The sequence below is a fragment of the Chrysemys picta genome, chromosome 3 (genome assembly GCF_011386835.1).
Source record: "Chrysemys picta bellii isolate R12L10 chromosome 3, ASM1138683v2, whole genome shotgun sequence".
Classification (NCBI taxonomy): Eukaryota; Metazoa; Chordata; order Testudines; family Emydidae; genus Chrysemys; species Chrysemys picta.
Genome location: NC_088793.1, coordinates 102,433,933 through 102,447,160, shown reverse-complemented (window position 1 = coordinate 102,447,160; position 13,228 = coordinate 102,433,933). Strand labels below are relative to the sequence as shown.

General features: G+C 39.2%; 1 protein-coding gene across 31 annotated transcripts in view; it reads right to left on the bottom strand.

Moving 5' to 3' along the window:
* The window catches only part of EYA4 (EYA transcriptional coactivator and phosphatase 4), a 228,788-nt gene that overhangs the window by 124,536 nt on the left and 91,024 nt on the right, over positions 1 to 13,228 (bottom strand). The window lies entirely within an intron of this gene.

Sequence of the window (13,228 nt, the reverse complement as noted above, 5' to 3'; positions counted from 1 at the left end):
CAAAGAGTTACAAAGGGATCTCACAAAATTGGGTGACCGGGCAACAAAATGGAAGATGAAATTCAGTGTTGATAAATGCAAAGTAATGCAATTTGGAAAACGTAATCCCAACGCTACATAAAAATATTATGGGTGTTAAGATAGCTGTTACCACTCAACAAAGAGATCTTGGACAGTCCTCTAAAATATCTGCTCAATGTGCAGCAGCACTCAAAAAATCTAACAATGTTAGGAACCATTAGGGAAGGGATAGACAATAAGACAGAAAATATCACAATGCCACTACATACATCCATAAATCTGTGGGCATACCATGAATACTGTGTGCAGTTCTGGTCGCCCCATCTCAAAAAAGGTATATTGGAATTGGAAAAGGTACAGGTAGGGGCAAGTAATATGATTAGGGATCTAGAACAGCTTCCATATGAGGAGAGATTAAAAAAACTGGGCCTGTTCAGCTCAGAAAAGAGACGAGTAAAAGGGAATATGACACAGGTCTATAAAATCATAAATGGTGTGGAGAAATTGAATAGATAAGTGTTATTTACCTCTTCACATAACACAAGAACCAGAGGTCACCTGATGAAATTATAGGCAGCAGGTTTAAAACAAACATAAGGAAGTACTTCTTCACACAACGTACTGTCAACCTGTGGAATTCATTGCAAGGGGATGTTGTGAAGGCAAAAGTATAACTGCATTTAAAAAAGAATTAGATAAGTTCATGGAGGATAGGTCCATCAATGGTTATTAGCCAAGATGGTTAGGGATGCAACTCCATGCTCTGGGTGTCCCTAAACCTCTGACTGCCAGAAGCTGGGACTGGATGACAGGGGACAGTCACTCAACAATTACCCTGTTCTATTAATTTCCTCTGAAGCATCTGGCACTGTCCACTGTCAGAAAACAGCATATTGGGCTAGATGGACCACTGGTCTAACCCAGTATGGTCATTCTTATGTACTAGTTTTCTGGTGGGCTATGGTAGAAATACGGTTTCATCTACTTAGGCCTTAAAAGCAAAAATGAATGAAGCTTGTGTAGGAAGAAACAAAAATACATGTTGCACACATGAAACCCCCCGAAAAAAGTCCTTAACAATACCAAACTCTTATTTAAATATGTGTCAATAAATCATTGGTATAATGTACTTCCAACTTCTTATAATGGGCACAATTACTTACCAGATTATACAATATTATTTAGAGTTTACTTTTGACTAGGCAATGACCAAGAGCCCAATCAGTTAAAAAAAAAAATCTTGATGATACTGTTGTGTTCAAGATCGCAGAAGAAGCAGAAAATTGATTTTTCACAATTTTCCAGAATGCAAAGACTGGACATACTTTGATTTATTGAATCAGGCCCTAAAATTAGCTTTATCATATCTCATCAATTCTTAAAAAGTATGTTTTATTCTTTAACAAAATAGAAGCTCCAGTGTAAATTTGCTCTAAATGAGATTAACTTTGAGAGCTGATACCAAGTATTCTGTGAAGAGATATTTATCAATTATTAAAATAATGACATCAATTCATCCACTGTCATAAATATGTCATTCACTGATTCATCAACTTATAATTACAAGGCCAGATTCTAATGTAGATGATTATGTAATTTTATACTGCAAAATACTGGCAGAATTGATGACTAAAAAATGGATTTGGGGACTAGCCATAGGATTTATATTTACTGCTAGCAACCAAAATGATTATAAAGGAGGAGGGAATTAGTTATGCTGAAAAGTCAGAGAAGCCTGAACCTAAAGGAAATATTATGTAATACTGTAGGTTATATTAATCTTTTCCTGCTAATTAACTATTTCAGATCAACTAATAAATTAACTGTTTTCCTGCTGCACACCTACCATATACAGTCCATCCCAGTTTCTTATGGAAGAAAATATTGTTTTGGCAAGTAAAAGTTGATAATTGTTAATTACTATAATTAAAAAATAAATAAATCCCATTTTGAATAAACCAAACACTGAAGTACCTTGTCAAACTTTTGGGTGAAATCATGCCCCATTGACTTCAAATACAAGTATGAAAGTGGATTTCAGAAATCGACTATTACATATGAAATCTCACCTGAAACACTTCAAAAGTTATGAGGACATCAGAGGCCGTATGGATACAAGGAACAAGAACACTGCAGATCAGGTTGTGGGAACATGATATTTGTGTCTGAGAGTGGGGTTGGAGGGGAGGAAAGGATGGGGCTAGGGGATGCCAGCACCAGAGCATTATATCCCCTTTTCCACTTTCAGCATGAAAGTTTTCTTTCTTTGAAAACAAAGTTGAAAATTTAAGCAAAGAGAAGTCAGGGAGCTGCTCAAGTCTTTCTCTGGACTTTTATAGGAGTCTAGGGTCTGCTGAGAAACAGCTAATGCACCTGGGCACATCCTTGATGCATTAATTTTGTGCATATGCTGTTTTATGCCTCAGTAGCTCCCGAATCTCTTTCTAGGGTTGATAGCAAAGATTTTTCCAGACATCTAACCTTTCTCCAGATATTAAATAAATACTCTCAGGACCCAGGGAAACAATCCCATAGTCCCATTCTCTCACAGATCCTACTCTGGCTCCATAGAAAGATCACAGGGCTAGCAAACTAGGCGTAACCGAGAGACCATGAGGGGTGGTAATCCAAAGATGTAATAATGAGTTAGGGCATCTCTTTGCTGCAGTTAATAATTTAATAAGAAGATACTGACAGAGTAAATCCTTCAATGCTATGTAAGAAACCCCGGGACCACCACTGGACCCTCCAGGTTCTTTTTCATTTCTCGTCTCCTTTTCTTTCTTCCTTTCTTTCAAAACAAACCAAGGCAATTCAATGAAAAGAAAAAATAATAATGAAACTGTCAAGTTGAAAATGTAAGCAAAGAGAAGTTCAAGAGTTAATGTTTCCACAGCAATGCTAATGCAAAGTGCTTCCTATTCCTACTTTTGCTTTCAAGAGTATATTTTAGTATACTTCTGTGTATTTTGTTAAATTCATGCATTATGGTACCATAAAATATATTATGTTCATTTGGTATCGAACAATCTGTGAGTTCACCCAAGAATGACACATGCACATGGTTCGTATAAAATTAAGACCACGCTGAATCCTCCCTGTCACTGAAAACAGCCAATTTTTGCCTACAGTAACTCCTCGCTTAACACTGCAGTTATGTTCCTGAAAAATGCGACTTTAAGCAAAACGATGTTAAGCGAATCCAATTTCCCCATAAAAATTAATGTAAATAACGGGGGTCAGGTTCCAGGGAAATTTTTTTCACCAAACACTATATACATACACCACACACACATACACACACATTATATATATATTATATATATATATATATATATACACACACACACACACACACACACACTAACTATAAGTTTTAAACAAACAATTTAATATTATACACAGCAATGATGATTGTTCAGCTTGGTTGAGGTGGTGAAGTCCGAGGGTGGAAGAGGGTGGGATATTTCCCAGGGAATGCCTTACTGCTAAATGATGAACTGGCACTCGGCTGAGCCCTTAAGGGTTAACACACTGTTGTTAATGTAGCCTCACACTCTAAAAGGCAGCAGGAATGGCGGGAGTGGAGACAGCATGGCAGAGACAGAGAGACACACCATGTGTGAGAGAGAGAGAGAGAGAGACAGACAGACACGCATTGCCCCTTTAAGTACGCTGACCCCACTCTAAGTACATTGCCCTTTTAAGTAGATCATCAAGTTGAGACAGCAGCTGCTGCGAGCAAGCTCTCTCCATTCTGAGCCCTGTCGTGTCTCCCCCTTGCTCTATGGAGATGGGGTAAGCATGGGGCAGGAACGGGGGAGGGGGACACCCTGACATTAGCCCCCTCTCCCCCTCCCCACCCCCACACAGCAAGCAGGAGGCTCCCAGGAACAGCTCCAAGGCAGAGGGCAGGAGCAGCACATGGCAGTGGGGGAAGGGACAGCTGAATTGCCAGCAATTGATAGCCTGCTGGGCGGCTGCCGCACAGGGAACTTAGGGGAGCGGGGAGCTGATGGGGTACTGCGGTTCCACTCAGGTTCCAAGCGCCCACCAGCTAGCTCCAACAGTTTGCTCTTTCTGCAAGCAGTGGACAAAACAGGCGGCTGCCAAACAACGTTATAAGGGAGCATTGCACAACTTTAAATGAGTATGTTCTCTAATTGATCAGCAACGTAACAACGAAACAACGTTAACCCGGATGACTTTAAGTGAGGAGTTACTCTACTTAATTCAGACATTGCATTGAAGAGCCTTGATTACTAAGCCTCTTGAGAATCCCCTTTTACCCTCTGGAACAGAGATATAACACAGCCTCTCCTTCCCGCCTCCAAATGAAACGCAGCAAAGCCCCTGGTCCAGATCCTCAACATTTAACTTGTAGGCGCCTTGAAAAATCACTGGAATCTGCAAATTCTGGTTTAGGTACCTAGACTTCCTATCCACGGAATGGGAAGAGATAGGCCCCTGAGAATGGGTTCCACAAAAGCCAGCATTTGAGGCAGAAAGCTGCCTAAATTAGCCAATGAGAGATTCAGATTAGGGTGTTCCCTCTCACAATGTTAGGCACGAAGTCCAGGCTGGTGTGAGGTTCTTATTTCTGTTTTTGATCGACAGCCAGGAGCCCATGTCCTGGAGTGTGGTGCTTAAGCACCCAAGCTATTTCTTGCAAAAACAGCAGCAGCGCACTCATAACTCCTTATAATCTTTAGCCAAGTGCTTAGGAAACTCCCCCTCCTCCCCCGCCTCCCAATCTGGCCATTTTGTGTGGAGTAGGCGTGCTCTGAGCACAACTAACGGATCGGGCCCCTAAAGCAAGACAGGTGTTGTCTCGCCCATCTTCACCTGGTTTGAGGATTGCACTGAGGGTTAGGCATGAGATGCCCAGACACCTGCCGGAGACAGCAGTGTGCATGCCAAGAGGCAGAAACTTAGGCACCTAGTGAGTTTAGACACCTACACCTAGGAAGCAGCTGAGGGAGGGAGGCCAGGAGAGGGAGGATTGTGGATCACACTAGCAACTAAATCTGGGATTTAGGCAACTAGTCCCCTTGTGAATCTGAGTCCTTTGATTATTTACTCCTCTACCCTTATTAATTGCCTGGGCAGGAAGTTATCCCATCCCATTCAAATTTTGTTTGGCTAGTTCATGGATACACTCAGCTGTCCAACTTAGTAACAGTAAGGGTAGCTGTAGAATTATAGCAGTGCATGATTGGGGCCACATTGTGTTAGGTGCTGTACACACACACACACACACACACACACACACACACAGACTACAAAGACAGTTTCTATCCCAGAGAACATTCAATCTTGGGACACAATCCTGCAAAAATCTGAACTTGCGCAACTATATGCACTGTAAGTAGTCCCATTGTCTTCATTGGGACAACTCACAGTATGCAAAGGTAAGTGTGAAAGTGTGACAGTGTACCCCATAAGGCTTTATGGGGTGTGTGCTTATAAATGTATGTATGATATAACTGGAATAGGTTTTTGCTACTGTAAGCAGAGTCAGGATGAGCTCTACCCTGACATCTGGTGGTGAATTATGGCGAGTGTGGAAAAGAACTCCAGGGGCTGATCTGGTTTGCATAGGCACACCCACTCGCCTGGCATGAAACAACAGCAACTCAAAGTGGTTACTTTGGCTGGTGTGGGATCCCCAGTTTCTCTGTTATTGGGGCAGGAAGAATAAAGTTTTGTTACCCTGATTCTGTGAATCAAGGCCAGTGGAACTGTTGTATGACAGAAGGACTGAGTGAGTCCTTCACCATTACCTAAGTAGCACTTGCTTGACAAGGGGCATGGGTTACAAAACCCAGTGAAGGGAGAGAGGATGTGAACAGGTATTCTGAGGGTTTGAAACACCAATTGCACTACTTCCTCTCTCCACTGTTGAATGTCAGAGCTAACTTTGATTCCATTAGGAGTCTATTTACAGGCTGCTGAGATGAATTCACTTTGGACCAATGGTGCACTAGCACTGGGGCTCCCCTACTAAGAGCTGAAATCACAAAAGAGCTAAAGTTACTAAGAGCTGAGATCACTGAGACTGTGTTAACTAGTGGGGGAGCCTGAAGCTATATTGCTAAGCGGCTGGCGGAGCCGCTAGCAGAGTGGAACCTCACGGGACGGTTGGAGCTGAGCGACTCACAGGTTCGGTGAGCAGGGTGGAGTGGCTGGAGAAGCAGCGAGCAGAGCGGAGCCTTGTGGGAGCGGCCCAAGGAATGACTGAAGTGGAGCAGAGCTGAGCGGCTCACAGGTTGGTGAGCAGAGCGGAGCAGCTGCCAGAGCAGTTCGTGGACGGCGGGAGCAGCTCACGGGACAGCTGGTGGAGTGGAGTGGCTCATGGAGAAGGCTGTGGCGGAACCCCACGGAGAGGCAGCCGGTCGGCCTCAGATCACGTAAGGTGCCCCTTAACACCCTGCGTGCCCCCCCCCCCAGCTTGAACTATGGGACTGCACTGACCAGGGACAGAGACTTTGGGGGGTTGTTGGACTTTTGGGACTTTGGTGATTCTTGGGTTGCTGGTTTCAAGAACCAAAGGGAAAGGACACAGCCCAATTTGCTGGGGTGGGTTTTTTGCTCATGAAGCCTGTTTGTGGTGTTTTTCCAATTTAATGCTGATGTTGTTTACCTCATGTTATTAAACATTTTCTGTTACACTCAGACTCCGTGCTTGCGAGAGGGGAAGTATTGCCTCTTAGAGGCGCCCAGGGGATGGTATGTAATTGTCCCAGGTCACTGGGTGGGGGCTCGAGCCGGTTTTGCATTGTGTTATTGAAACGGAACCCCTAGACACAGAACCCGGCCCTTGTTGCTGCCAACTTAGATGGGCAGAAGGGTTACACTACATATGCCATGTAACATATCTATGTAAAGGTTATGATCTACTGGTTATGTTCATCCTAGTTGTATGCAGGCACCATTTGTGTGTTCAAAGTTATGAACATTGGCGGTATAATTGCTAAGTAGCCTTAGATTTCTAAGTAGCCTTAGTTAGAACATTTGGTCACTTCTTGGAAAAGGAATGTGCAAATTAGGTGCTCAATCAGGAAACACTTAACAGACAAAAGAGCTTGGAAGACTCCAATCCACATAAGAAGTCTACCTGAGGACGTTCAAGGTAGCATGTGGGTAATGGCTACTACCTGCAAGTCCTGAGTCATGCATGGGCATATGACTTGCCCATGTGATTCCGAATCTCCATTTTGTGACTGGATTTTACATAGGGTGAAGAGGGGGTCTCCACCCACAAGAGAAAGTTTATTTAAACCCCTGGGAGACCCCTCCATTTGGTTTTCAGCTGACTAAAGAAGGAGCCTCTCCACCCCCCAGTCCCCCAGGATACTTAAAGGAAACTGGAACAAAGAACAGTAACTACAGGGGGTGTGAGTGATTGCTGGACCCAGGCTAAAAGGAGATTAGCCTGTAAAAGGGAGCATTTTGGAACTGGTGAGGCTCTTATCTGTATTTAGTTTGATTAGACATAGATTTGCGCATTTTATTTTATTTTGCTTGGTGACTTAGGGCTTGTCTATACTTACCGCGCTGGTTCGGCGGCAGGCAATCGAACTTCTGGGTTCGATTTATCGCGTCTTGTCTGGACGCGATAAATCGAACTCAGAAGTGCTCCCCGTCGACTCCGGTAATCCTGCTCGCCGCGAGGAGTACGCGGAGTGGACGGGGGAGCCTGCCTGCCGGGTGTGGACCGCGGTAAGTTCGAAGTAAGGTACGTCGACTTCAGCTACGTTATTCACGTAGCTGAAGTTGCGTACCTTACTTCGATTTGGGGGTTTAGTGTAGACCAAGCCTTACTTTGTTCTGTCTGTTACTACTTTAAACCACTTAAATCCTACTTTCTGTATTTAATAAAATCACTTTTTCCTTATTAATTAACCTAGATATGTATTAATACCTGGGAGAGCAAACAGCCGTGCATATCTCTCTATCAGTGTTATAGAGGGCGAACAATTTATGAGTTTGCCCTGCATAAGCTTTATACAGGGTAAAACGGATTTATTTGGGTTTAGACCCCATTGGGAGTTGGGCATCTGAGTGCTAAAGACAAGCACACTTCTGTGAGCTGTTTTCAGGTAAACCTGCAGCTTTGGGGCAAGTAATTCAGACTCTGGGTCTGTGTTGGAGCAGACGGGAGTGTCTGGCTCAGCAAGACAGGGTGCTGGAGTCCTGAGCTGGCAGGGAAAACAGGAGCAGGGGTAGTCTTGGCACATCGGGTGGCAGCTCCCAGGGGGGTTTCTGTGATCCAACCCGTCACAGTAAGCATGTACATGAGTCTTTGCAGGACCAGGGCCTTGGTTAATGCCAAGGTGCAACAGGTGGACAAAACAAACAGGCTGGGGAGAATGGGGATGAGGTAGCAGTAACAGGACCATGTAATATGGACACAGTTTGGTTCAACACCTGCCTACCCATTATCAGCTGGCAGAGTTCTGTAGGCATCCTGGCAGAAATGAATCTTAAGGACAGATTTGAAGGAGGACAAAGTAGAACAACAGAACAGTCCCCTGTACCTGCATCAGGCTTGCACCTGCTGGAGAATTGGAAGTATTGGCCCATTAGAGTCCACTATTTTATACATTATTGGCCTAGACTTAATTTTCAGACACCACTTAATGGGAATTGTGGGCACTCAGCACCTCTGATAATAGGCAATGTGGAGGAGATAACATTGTTTTTAAAACTGTAACTTTGGAATTTCCTGTCTTTTTCATGCTTACTGTCTGAAATGTAACATAGCCGGAGTGTAATTTTGGGGATTTAAAATACCAATAAATAATTTTCCTTTTTCATGATTACACTGCAACACTCGGGGTGCTGTACAATATTTACATATTTGGACAACACAACAAAAACATTCCAGTAAAAAACACTCTCACATTTTATACAAATGCTATATTAAAAATCAATGGAGGGGGAAATATGGACATGGTGGGAGAAAGTAATAAATATTCAGGCATTATATTCCACCTTGAAAATTACCAAGTAAATTAACAGTGCAAAAGCAATATACAGCTGTCTCTTTTCTTCAGTTTGATATATTTCTGTTCTTGCTCACTGGTGACACTAATTTGTTTAGTATTATAAAAATAATTTCTAACAGCTGTTGTCACATTAATAAACTATGTCAGATAACTGAAAATTTCAACAAACTACTTACGTTAAATACATTAAAAATCCACTGCTGAATAAACTGCTCGTTAAATAAGATAATATAACTACTTTCTTAAGTAATATACATATCCTTACTTATCAAAAACTGGATTCATTAATAGTCACTCTGAACTTTAACAAATAAAACCTCAAGAGAAATGGATCCCAGTGCAAGGACTAATAGTGTGCATTTGTACTGTCGTACAACAGATGCTGGGAAAGAATTATTTTTGAAAAAAATATTTATTGAGAGTGCTTAATTAATCATACCAGTCTGAATAATTTTCACATTAACTACAGTGCCCGAGGACACACTGGAATGCAGGTTAAAAAGTACTCTCCAATAAATACATAGGATATCAAAATTAAATACATAAATAAGCCTACTATATGTTGTAGATATTAAATGGTATAAGGTATGTATATAACATAGCTATGATATATATTATATTTGTATTTTGTAATTTGACTTGTTAAGATATTACTCCTTCAGTCAAAAGGCACCAATCTCATGCTCTGGGAACATTTACACCATTTACAATTTACATTCATATCAAAAATATAAATATCATATAGTAATATAATATATTGTTATTTATCTTACTTATTCATGGTGGGATACACAACCAACTCTTGCTAACACAAAACACACCAAAATATGGTGGATTATGTACTTATTTTATTATTTACTTTTTATGTGTATGTACATTAGAGCAATATAGCAACATAAAGTCCCAGTTAAGAAACATATTGAAATATTAGTGCCCTGTTCCCTTTTAACTGTGGGATAGCTCTGACACCTGCACTAATATCCGTATTTATAGTATGAAATATGTAAGTAAATCTCAGACCATCAACTAATGGTACATTTTTCATTATTAGTCAATAGGGACTACATCTGAGGTAATATAGCACTTAAAATACCACAGAAAGAACCACAAGTTGCTTTGATAGATCTTGTTTCAGCTCATATGTATTTCTCTTGCTCTCTTTTTTTTTTAGATTTGGAAATTTGACTGGTTTGTTGTTTTACACTAATATGTCCAGGTTTAACACTCTGGACAGATATATTTTCATGTTGAAAGTATTTATCTTTCAAAAGTGCTCTGTCAGTCAAACAAATTTTCCAACAGCAATTATTTTATGTTCTCTCTCAAATTTTTTTCTATTTTGTTCATATTTTCAATCCTACTGTAGATTCTTTAATGAAAAGGCAATTATTTTGAATCAGGAATCCTTCTACTTTGGTTCGGACTATTTTATACAAATAATTAGCATTACTTAAAGAAAACTATTGCAGTTAGAAAGTGTGAGAACAACTAGGATTATGAACATGAAAATGTGCAAACCAACAAAAAATATACAGTTTAATACTGAAGGACATGTTTCTGACAGCTAGACCGCTAAATATGTAACAATGATAAAGTATCTGGCCACTCATATGCATTAGTTTTTTCCATGGTGTTCTCAAGCGTATCTGAGTACTTCAGAAAATAAACACAGTATGCACTCATGCTCATCCCTTAAACAGAGGAAAGAGTCTCCTTCTTCTCACACTTAACTTGAAAAGTCATCCACATCCTTTTTTTCTACATGAGATGTTGGAATGTTTTGGCCACAAGGTTAAGAAAGATTCTCCCATTTATCACAACCTGCCAAGCACAACAGGGTCACACCAAGCCAGAATTCTACCACTTAACTAATCCAGCTTCATCACAAGCATGAAACTTCAAAGATTTTTTGCCACAGGCAAAAATTAGTTCTTATTTGCTTTAAAACTCAAGTATCAATCAAGTTAAATTGTGCTTTAGTGGAGCTAATATTTTGAACATTCAGAATAATGTATATCTTTGCTCCCCAGTCCTGACTCTAATTGAATGCAGAGCTTACCTGGTATATCAATGTAACTACTTCTGTAACTTTTTCAAAGCAAAAGTAAGTACAACAAAAAATCGGACTGACTGATTTTTAAACATGTAACAAAACCTTTTACCTTTTTTTATTTGATTAAAAAGCAAACTTTTGTATATCAAAATTATATGTGCATACAAATAATTCAAATGCATACATTAATACAGATATTAATATATTGCCATACGTCATAAAAGACATTTTCAAATTATTTTTGCATTCCAAACTTTTTATTGCTAAATATATTTAATTACCAGCCATAGTTATCTATTTCAAGGATAAGTATCCAGGTTATAGATATTCCTAAAGTATCTTAATTTTGATGATTCAGAGATTTATTTATATGATCAGTCACACAGAAGCTTATTTTTACCTGAATATTAGGGAACTCACAAGTTTGCTTTAGCTTAAACACTAGATCTTTCTGAATTCCACCATTTTAAGATTTTATTGACATTTTGCTTTCAATTCTATACAAACAATATGAATATTGTACTTTTAAAATCAATAACTTCTTAAAGAATTAAATGCATCCTTTTTGAAAGAATGGTTATATAATAGGGGTTTTTAAAATCCGTATTATGTTTCAAGACACTGTGCTACAGTTTTCTTACAAACTATACTATATTTCTTTTAGTTACTACTTTAAGCTAATTCTTAAATATTGCATTAAGTGAGAGAACATATGGAACACGGGTGGTGATACATGAATATAAAACTTCCTGTTAAGGAAGTATGGGAATGTATTTTTTTATTTGGTTTTATCCTATATTGTTTTGTTAGCTGGAAATGAAATTGATATAAAAATTCCACACACCATATACATGCATTTTATATACAAATGTAACATAACCATATGATTGTTTCATTTAAAAATATAACATTATAGTATAATTATGTCAAATAAATTAGCATTTATTCTGAAGTTGAAAACTGCATATTTTAAACAATGCTAATTTTTTCAGCTTGCCATTTTCAAGCAACCCAAAGTCCATATTAATACTTAAAAAATTTACATATATTTATGTGCTGAGGAAGGAAAGAAAGCAGCAGAAGATAAAGGAGGAACAGGCTATTTTAGCATACCTATAAGTGATAATTAGGATATATACAGCATTCTCTTATTTGCCTTCTCCATTTTACAGAATGCCTGGACAAGTTATTAAATCTTGCTCAACATACACTTACGAAGTCATCTGGCTTTTTTATTTCTTTAACAGCTGCAATTACTTTCTTTATATACACACATTATTTCCCCAAAGCTAAATTTGAGATCACTTGCAGGCCACAACCTACAGTGGTGATGCTACTTAATTCATTAAATCATTTAATATGTTATGTAATTCTAAGCATTCGAACAATTGCAAACAAATAATTCTTGCCTTAAAGAAAACTTTTCTTAGAAAAATGCTTGGAAAAACCAATATTTTTAAACAAGGAATTAAAAAAGATATGTTGTTTATATATCTTTTTAGCATTTTCATTTATTTTAGTTTAGTTTAGAAGACAAAAATCGTGGTGACAAAAAAGTGGCGAGACAGTTAAAAGTCATTCAACTCAAATGTATTTCAGAAAATAGTGAGCAATCTAAGAAAAGAAACATGTAATTGGATACTGCTGCTTGCTGTTAAGCAGACCCTAGAAACTAAATTGAAGAACTTATTGGCTGTAATAATTTATCATACCTTTCTTCAAAACAGGTTCCCTAAACAATAAAGCTCCCTGTAGCAGTAAATCAATTTTCACAGATGGACAGAAGTAATTTTCCCCCCTGAACTTTGTTTCCTTTACTAGGATAATAAAACAGTACTCCTAGAGCAAACCCTGTCTGATTCTCTTGAATGAAACAGACATTTAAGAAGCAGTAATCATTATGCCAACTCACATCATGGCCCCTGAATGCAGCAGAGCAACAGCTTTGCTGTACTCGCCTACTACTCTGACTCAAAGGTAGAAAAATGCATTTGAACATGCTGTACAGCAACACTCTACGCAGGAACCTATGTAAAAAAAATATTTTACAGTCAGAATTCATTCTCCAGAAACTATTTACCTTATTACAAACCACATCAAAAGGTTCTCAAAGATTTTGCAAAGCAGTAAAATTACAATCAAA